This window comes from Lepeophtheirus salmonis, chromosome 11, assembly GCF_016086655.4.
Source record: "Lepeophtheirus salmonis chromosome 11, UVic_Lsal_1.4, whole genome shotgun sequence".
NCBI classification, from domain to species: domain Eukaryota; kingdom Metazoa; phylum Arthropoda; class Copepoda; order Siphonostomatoida; family Caligidae; genus Lepeophtheirus; species Lepeophtheirus salmonis.
The window spans coordinates 17,589,676-17,599,220 of record NC_052141.2 but is presented as its reverse complement, the minus strand read 5'-3'; the positions used below and the strand labels follow the sequence as shown (position 1 = coordinate 17,599,220).

At 32.9% G+C, this 9,545-nt stretch overlaps 1 long non-coding RNA gene across 1 annotated transcript; it reads right to left on the bottom strand.

Moving 5' to 3' along the window:
• Positions 1–1,095: 1,095 nt before the first annotated feature.
• On the bottom strand, positions 1,096–3,268 carry LOC121126219 (uncharacterized). The gene is made up of 3 exons (XR_005866851.2): positions 3,109–3,268; positions 2,675–3,051; positions 1,096–1,299 (listed from the first exon to the last, which is right to left on the bottom strand). It is a non-coding gene; the product is annotated as an uncharacterized lncRNA (long non-coding RNA).
• Positions 3,269–9,545: the final 6,277 nt, after the last annotated feature.

The window sequence follows — 9,545 nt, the reverse complement described above, 5'->3', positions numbered from 1 at the left end:
AGAAATGGTGTTCAGAAAACTCATAAAAAGGCAAAAACAACTGCTTAAATGGTCACAACAACCGGGGTAGTTACATTGGGTGTAGCATTATAATTAACAATTGTGCATATCCTTTATGATAATATTATGCTATTATGCAAGCATAAATAACGAGGGGGGATCTTTTTTGATGTCCTTAATAAGGAGTAATATCGCCGGACATTATTACATAATTCGCTTTTGCACTAAATCTTTCCGATGATTTCTAACATTTTTTTATCAGTATATTTATTGTCTAATTTTATAATTTTGACATTTACTTTATTATTAATAATTATTTAGATCTCATCGATATATATCCTCTGCACAATTGTATATAACAACTTCCATATTAGCATAAAAGGGTGATGATCTTTTTGATTAAACTCCACGTCTGGCTTGTGTTTAGCAACTTAAAGTTATGATATATTTAACTGAATTCCGATGTCAGAACAAGAAAATATTATTTTGATCAATCTATTATTTCAATATTCTGTATTCATAATTTATTGTTATTATTAGTTAAATGATTACAATTGTTTAATTTTTTATATTTAACATAAATATATTATGGAATGAATGCAAAATAAATCTAATTTTTATTGAAACGAACAATTTATATTTCAAACTCACTCAACTACAAAGATATACTTAGTAATACGTGCATAGATAACTAAATGTGACTAAATTTGCTGATGTAGAACAAATTCCAATTTACTATACCCATAGCATTGGATATACTTAATATCTAAAGTAGGAATTGACATATTTTTTCATAGTTATCAAGGATCATCTAGGAGAAAAAGAAAAATTTGCTGTCATTATTTGGATTAACATATTAGAATCTTACTCTTCTTGATCAGAGATTACAATTGTTTACAATATTTAACATAAATATATTATGGAATGATTCCAATTTACTATACCCATAGCATTGGATATACTATACCCATAGCATTGGATATACTTAATATCTAAAGTAGGAATTGACATATTTTTTCATAGTTATCAAGGATCATCTAGGAGAAAAAGAAAAATTTGCTGTCATTATTTGGATTAACATATTAGAATCCACAGTAATACCAATGTAGATATAACGTAAGAAATGAGTAGAACATAGAATGCACCCTGTAAATCCACCACCTTTAATGCAGAAACGTTTGAACGTGGTGTGTAGGATTTAATTATTCCACCTTTGTTTAAATAATCAATTTTTAGTTGATCCAAACTCTTTTTTGCCCAAAAATCCACGAGTCCAGCACGAATACACTTATTGATATGCTGAAATGCAATATAATACTTTAGAAAATCCGTAATTCTTGTCAATGGTCAATCTATTTGTCCTGTAGGCATTTCTCAGAGATTTAAGGATCTTGGAGTGGTTCTTGGAAAATTGTCCGCCACCTTAATAGCAAAATCAGAATACCTTGGCTAAAAAAATTTGGTTTGTGACAGGGCCTCTAAGCAGTTTAAAACCACTGCCACCACTTCACAAAGTATTTAGGCCCCCCCAATACTTTAAAAATTAAAATGAACTTAGGTCGATGGGTCGTTTAAGACTATGGTAAGGACACAATGCAAATTAAAGTTTACATCACCACTTGACAAAGCATTTAGACTCCCATCAAATACTTTTAAAAGGAAACCCGGCTCATAAGCTTATTAAAGCTCGGCAAAGATAACAAGCAGGTTTAAAACCACCGCCACTGATTCACAAAGCATATAAGCCCCCTTTAAATACTCCATAATAAACCCCGATCCCTTGGGTTGATTGGAACTACGGTTAGGCCACCAAGTAGGTTAAAAACTACAATAACCAGTTCAAAAAGCATTTAGGGCCCCTTTATGCCCAAAAGTATGTTAACTACGTTTCACTTGGACAATTTGCTGTCCTTCAGAATGGTTCCCGACCAAAATGTCCTAGGACAAAACGTGGAACTAACATAACATTCACCGTACAAAATGTAGAACGGACAATTTTTATAAGGATATTTTGAGAAAAAAAAATTATGGAACAAAGACATTCATATAAAATACCGAAATCTTATTGTTTTGCTAATTTTTTGTCATGGGATATATTAGGGATATTCAATTAAGTTTATTTTGTGTGTATAGGCTGAAACAATTGATCTAATTATTTATTTTAATTGAAAAATCTTCTTTTTTTAGTGTTTAAAAAGTGATGATTTGGGGAGATCCACATTACACCACGTGAGTTATAAATACAGGATATAATGATAAAATATTAAGAAGGAAATAAATTGTAGATAATGAATAAAAACCTGCCACTTAATTTTTTTCCACAGAATGCTTTTAAAGCAACGAATGAGGTTGTGATGTATATCTGGTTCCACTCCAGATATTTATAGAACTCATTTTCTAAGGACATGATGAAATTGCATACAATTAATCTATACTTACATTCTAAAAAAAATATTATTCATAAATTTTTTCAAACGTAGTTATACATTAATTGGTATCAACTTCATCATGACCTCAGATCTCTTTGTGTTTTTTTTTTTTCATTTTGTTTGTTCCTTGATTTTTGTTTTTTGTTTCTAAATATCATTACAAAAATTGTCTGGTCTGCGTTGTGTCTTTTTGCATTATGTCCAAACACCTTTCAGAATGCCTACATTAAAAAAATAAGGATTACATTATCAAAGATGAATTTCCAAGGGTTATTAGCATTAAAATTCCATGCTACAGGATTCTTCATGAAAATAGATTCTTCTGATATATGCACAAAGGAAAATCCATCCTGGGTCGAATAGCCGGATTGAACTGATGCCTGTAATCCCATTCTATAATCAAACACAATACGTTTTGACTGAAATGCAGATTCCACCTAATCAACAATTTTTATATTAGTCTTATGTATTGTCACAAACATTTGTTTAAACATCTTTCATAAGTTTAAAAGTTAAAAATTAAATTACTAAAATCGGGCAAGGCATTAAAAGGAAGAAACTCCATGTCCTTCCAAATTTTTTTGATGTTCGAATCATTGCTTTTCTCCATCATTTGTTGTTCCTAAAAAATATGAATATGTATTAATTGAATCAAACTTAGTATCCATGGTTTTCTTACAAGCTCATCGTAATTGACCATGCCCCATGGCAGTCCACTCTCCAGTACATCTTCTATCGTGTTGATTGATTTACTAAAAATTGGATTCGTGAGAAATGATTTGAGTTTGGTACTATAACCAGCCGGGATTATTAAACAAAAGTTGAACCAGCTACCACAAAGCCATCTGTACATAAGTTTTTGTTATTAAAATAATATTTATTCGGAGTAACAATTACTCACATAACAGCAGAGGAAGTTGGTATTTTATGAGAGTCCTCGTTTTCACCCATAAATGTTCCATACGTAAACCAACAAGAGCGTCCCACTGAGATCCAATTTCTCATTTTCTTATATATTTGAGGACTCTTAAAAATAAAGTATTCGAATCTGGCTGCCAATATGAAAGCCAGAGGAACAATTGCCACTGATAGGAGTATGAAAATCCAGAGATATTGAGAAAATGGATATATAATGGTCAAATATTGAGGTACTAAAGTAGGGATCGGGGAGGCAGGCACTAGGTAATCGTACCAAAAACGTGGTCGTCATATCTAAAACATATCTGGCGAGGCTATGTCTGTAAAATAGTGGACATTACGGGCATATCAACTTGCCCTCTCTGGGCCATGGCTATCACACGACTCCATTTACCATTCGTTCCAACACTTCCCAGAACCCATTTGGCTCATTTTGTATTTGATATGTAAAATTATGAATATGAGCAGCTGTTATTTAGCATATCTATTTCGAAGCCAGAGTAATCTTTGAAAAGAACATAGTCACTTTTGGATTGATCATCTTCGTCTAAAGCATCGGCAGTTATGTATGGAGAATACGAAATGGCTCCTATATGGATTTCAAATCCATGAAAGTTGTCAAAGGAGGGGAAAAGAAGGAAGTCCTGAGGGATGGGCTCCTTTGGAGCCCACATTTGGGGACGAGAAATTTGAGGCCCTTTAACTAATTGGAAATGAAAGAACAGAAAAATATTTGCCTGAGGAATTCTTTAAGAGCATAAAAAAGAAAAAAATATACTGACATATTAGTATGTTGTAATGTCTGTACAAGTTACAATTTGTACCGACAAACTGTACAAATTGCAATTTCTTAGTGTTACAAGGCATTATTTAAGTACAACATTGGTATTTCTAATTAAAAACTACTGAGTGGTCCATTAATATCCGAGCACTTTAAATTTTAAAGTTGAACAGGATATAATTCATTAATAAACTGTTGAACTTCAACAAAACTAAAACTATACATAGATGTGCGTCTAGGCTCTCTTCATCGTTAATGTGACCAACCTTAGGGACAATGATGGCTTCCAGGCAGGGGTGGAGGGCCAGGAACTTGCTGAATATGTATACATCTATCATGGCGTCCCAGTGCTGATTGACTCTTCCTTTTGAGGTCCTTGGACGAAAGTCACTACAGACCTTCCCCTCGACATCATATGTATCAAATGTTATGAACTGTGTATATAAATTTAATTTGTATGCATGTATAACTATTACTATGAATTTTATTTTTAATAGTTGAACCATTTTCAAAATGAAGGCCACTCACACTATTGAATTCAAGCCTGGTGCACGAGAGTATCCCATGCCTAATTCAGGGGAGAGTCTTACATCAACTGCTCATTCTTTAGGTAGAATTAACTTAATTTTTGTATTATTATTTGTTTTTTGGTCATAGCTATACATATGTACATATGTGTATATTACAGATATGAATGAGGCAATTTATCGTATATTTAATGATGACCAGCTACGCTATTTCTACAATAATACAAAGAATATCACCGCCGAGTCTCCTTGCACCATAAAAACACATTCCAGCTATGAATTGCTTATGGTACCACAGGATACAAGATGCTACTTCGACAAGGATTTCCTTTATCAAGTCTAAGGACATTGAGAAGACGGTTGGAAGTTTTAAACTTTAGTTTTGGTACTTAATTGGACGTAATTACTTTGTTCAAGGTAGTTTTAAATTTAATGTATAGAATACTTAGTTGACTGTCTTTTTATATTTTAAGGTAAGCTCAAAGTTTCCTTTCTAATAAACGCCATTGTTGTTTAGCATTCGATGAAATGACTGGGTTTGTATTCGATGGACAATCAATAAAATGATATAGAATATCCATTCATGAAAAACAAAAAAAACCTTCGCAACTCATGCTTTGTGCTTCATGTTGAAAGGAATTTAAACTAGTTGATGCATTCAATTTTACTAGAAACCCATTCGACCCGAAGAAAGATAGATAAATAGTTAAGGAAATTATCTCTTCAGTTTTAAACATTGGTCTGAACGATGGATCAATAACCAGTGATCAGAATCAAAATCAAACAGGCTATAAAAAGGAAGCTTAAAATAGTGCTAAAGAAAGACAATATCAGTAAGACTTTTCCTAGTCCTCTTTCATACCTAAAAGAGTAAAAAATCCAACACTAAATGTAAAGGAAAAATTATATGTACATCTCTGGGAAAGATAATCAGAGCTTGATGATTTTGTGTTCCTCACTGATCTGGAGGATATATCTCAACAGCTTCCTAAAAAGTGGAAGTTTATCTATGCAGAACTTCCAAAATCAGTTATCAAAGGCCGGATTGTTCTGATCCCTAAGAAAGGTTTTGCAAGGGACATGAAAATATTGGAAGCAGATTACAGTATTTAATAATGAGACAAATCTTGTCATAAAATCGTGGATATGTTAAAATCTTTAAAATTTCTAACTTTGAATTGTACATTCATATTGTAAATAAAATAACTAATCAGCTTGACTTTGCTTCGTACGTGGCTCACCGTGAAATCAATTCTGCTTTTAAGCTTTTATAGTTCCCTTACCTTCGGATTCATTATTTCAATCTCATTCAAGTCAAAGTGCAAACTAATTTTAAATTTCGTTGTCTTGTAAATTTAATAGAGATTCGAGATAAATGCGCAAAAACTGTACCTAGAAAGGAATTCATGGTCTTCTGTATTATTGTTATGATCAACTAACAATAAACTATTAAAACAGCTAAGAATTCAGAATGTGAGTCATTAGGAAAGGATGTTCCTAGAAAATGCAAGCCAAAGAAATCAAATTGGTGATTATTCGTTGAATTATTTTCTGGACATTTGATGTGATTTTTGTTAAAATAGTGGTTTGAGCTAAAAGACTCTAAGCCCCCTCTGGCTGTGTGCCAGCTTCTAATTACATGCCAATCAGAATTAAAAACTACTCAGCTCTACTTTCCTTGCCTTAAGTGTCGTCTCAGTTCCTATACACCTTAAGTTTGAGCCAACTCTTGAAGTATCCTTATACTGAAATGAATTGTATATCAATCCATCAACACTAAATCAATACAAATCTTGAATATAATTGAATGACTTAAAATTGGTGTCATATGAAGGGGAATCATAAATACATAGAATTCCTGCATTAACATTCCATGGATGATAAGATAAGTTTGCCGAATAGGAAATAGTTTATAAGCCAAGAAAGATAAACCTAAATGACGATACTATAAGTTGATGTGGTTAGTGAACATGCAACTTCCTTTTCTCTGGAACTTTATCGACACTGAGGAATGACGCCTTGCAAGACTCAGACTGCTTTTTTGAATTGAGTTGTTTTAGTACATCATTTTTTGTCCCTAATCTATAATATCCGTTCTTTGTATTATGGATCGAAACAGCCAAGATGTAGTGGGGATCTACTTTTTTTTTTTTTTTTTTTTACGTCGATACTTGGAACTTGGTATACTAAACAAACCACTTTCCATGAGCCAACTGATTTGTCTTGTTGTCACCCTACCACATCAAAAAGAATGTATTAAATGTCTGATTTTGCTTTGAGATTAGGAGTTATGAGGATTTCCATGAACAAGTTCACTTCCACAATTTGTGGTCCCGGAGTAATAATAGACTCTAAAAAATTCTCTTAGAACGGAATTTTATACTCAATAAAGTGGTGGCGGTGGCTACTTATCAACATTTTCTACCAGCGGTTGACTTGCATAACCCATGGGCTGATTTTTAAGTCATTTCATGGAATTTGGAGAATATTTATCATTTTATATCTATAAAAGATCATATTTATATCTATTAAACTATCAATGAAAGTAAATAGTCAATAAAGTTTTTCCCACAAAAAGAATGTATTTTGGTTTAGAGATTTATCATTTAAACACCAGCTTAATCCAAGGCAAAAAATTGTTGATTAGTATTATATCTAGTGAATTAAATGTGTTCTTCTGAAACTTCAAAAAGTGTCCCCGTTCTTAATTATCTAATGAAGGGTGTATTCATATAAGTAATGTTAAATAATTTTTCTTCTTCTAACAATTGATCAAATTTTAATCTGGGCCCCTGCCCCTTCTTGGATATATAAGTAGAGTAAGTGATTTCAAAGTTTTTAAAGGGATCAAATTTTTGTAACAATTGTCCAACTTGGAGTGGCATTGGAGTGGTCGTAGAAGGCAGATTTGAGTTGGCCGCGAAATCTTTCTAACATGCTAGTGCCACAAGGGTGGTAGCTTGTCGTCCGATGGTGTGCAATGTGCTCGCAATGGTCACTCATAAAAGATAATGGTATACCAAATGGTGAAATTCTACTAGTGATGTATGTACTTGCGACAGAAAAACGGTCTACGTACATTAGAATATAACTATAACCATCTGAGCAAGGAAGAAGACCAACAGGAGTAATGTAAATGTAGCTGACACGAGCACTCGTTGGTTGGAAAGGTAGTGGTGGTGAGATGGTGTGCTAGTTGACTTCAGAGTGTTACCATTTAATGCACGTCTTAACACATTGAAAGATATCTTTATTTATGTTGTGTGCAATAAATCTTTACATTCTTTGTTTTGCACGAATACCAGGATGAGACAACCTGTGGATATGATCCAATACATTACAACGAAACTCCATAGTTATGTATAGTTCATGTGATTTATCCATACTACCGTTTTTGGGTTCAATACCGTAACAACAATTTTTTTTGCGAGTATTTCTAATGTACAAATTTAGCAACTTTTCTACAAATTGCACGATATTTCAAGGTTTAGAGTAGATATCGGCTGATAATTATTCTTTAAAAATGTGTAGTCACTTTGGTTTTCAGTTATATAAACATAAGAAATAAAAAACTAAACTTTGATGGCTTACCGAATGTATATATCGGGGAGGGGACAAGACTCACTGAATAACTCACTTTAATACTTGATACGTTTACACTAAAGTCTCTTATATCGTGGTTCTTCGTTCCAACTCATTTTATATTCGGACAATCAGACTATTTAATGAAAAAATAAATTTAATTGCATCCTTATGGACCCCTTCTAACATCCAAAAATGAATCCTCCACGGCCTTTTACCTGAGCATCAAAGAATCCATCTAATATCCAAAATACAGCCCACCCCTCAGGTTGGACAGGTGAAGTGCTGGGCCAAAAGGCACATTTAACTCTACCGCCACTGTATTTTTTAACGCAAAGGACCTCTCATAATATGTAATACTACGCCCTAGCCCACGGGTAGTACGCCATTAAGCATTTAAAATCGTATATGCATAGTACTTCATTAGTCCAATAAGTAATAATGAATAGTGGTATAATACATACGTATACTATTTTTGTATTTAACAGCATTATCATATAAACATTTTGGGAAAAAGTACAAAGTAGTACAGAATATTTAAGGAGGAGTTATCGTCTGTATTATAAAAGCAAAGTTGGTCTGTTCGTTGACACATAATAACTCATGGCATCTTGTGGATAACACATTTTTTTGTGCATGTCCCATTAATTAGTCTTTCATTTACAAAAAATTAGGTTAGTTTTAATAGGTCTGGTCTAATTATTTACAATCCTCAGACTTGAATAGTTTGCATTAATTATTAATATACATTTGGACAGTTTATGATCTGCTAAAAGTATAATCGAACATCTTTACCTTGGCTCTAACAGACAACCTTTCCCCAAAAATGAAGCTGAAAAACAGGCAAAATAAGTTGGTGGTTAGCCAATTTTTTACAACTAAGGAATTATTATTAAACAGTTGTTAGGAATGGTATTTACAATTTATGGTTTTCACTTTTCGTGCCATAGATTTCCAAAGAAAGTATATTCGTACTATGTCCCCCAATTTACAAGTGACTTCTTCAAGTCCAAAATGTCCAAGACTAATAGGAGTGATGAGTATTAAAGACTCAATGAAGAAAATCCTGAAATTAACATTGGATGAGTTATTTTTTTACCTATAGAGCGACACTTCTTGCCTTTGGTAAAAGCCCTATAGAGTTTTTCTTAGTAAGAGATATTCACAAGATATTTACCTTCCTTTTCGTATTCCTCCCCTTCTCTTTTCCCTATTCAATACATATAGAAAAGTTAACATACCTCATGGGCGTGTGGTGAAGATGGTAAAGCATCAACCATAAGCTGATATTCCCAACAATCAAACTCT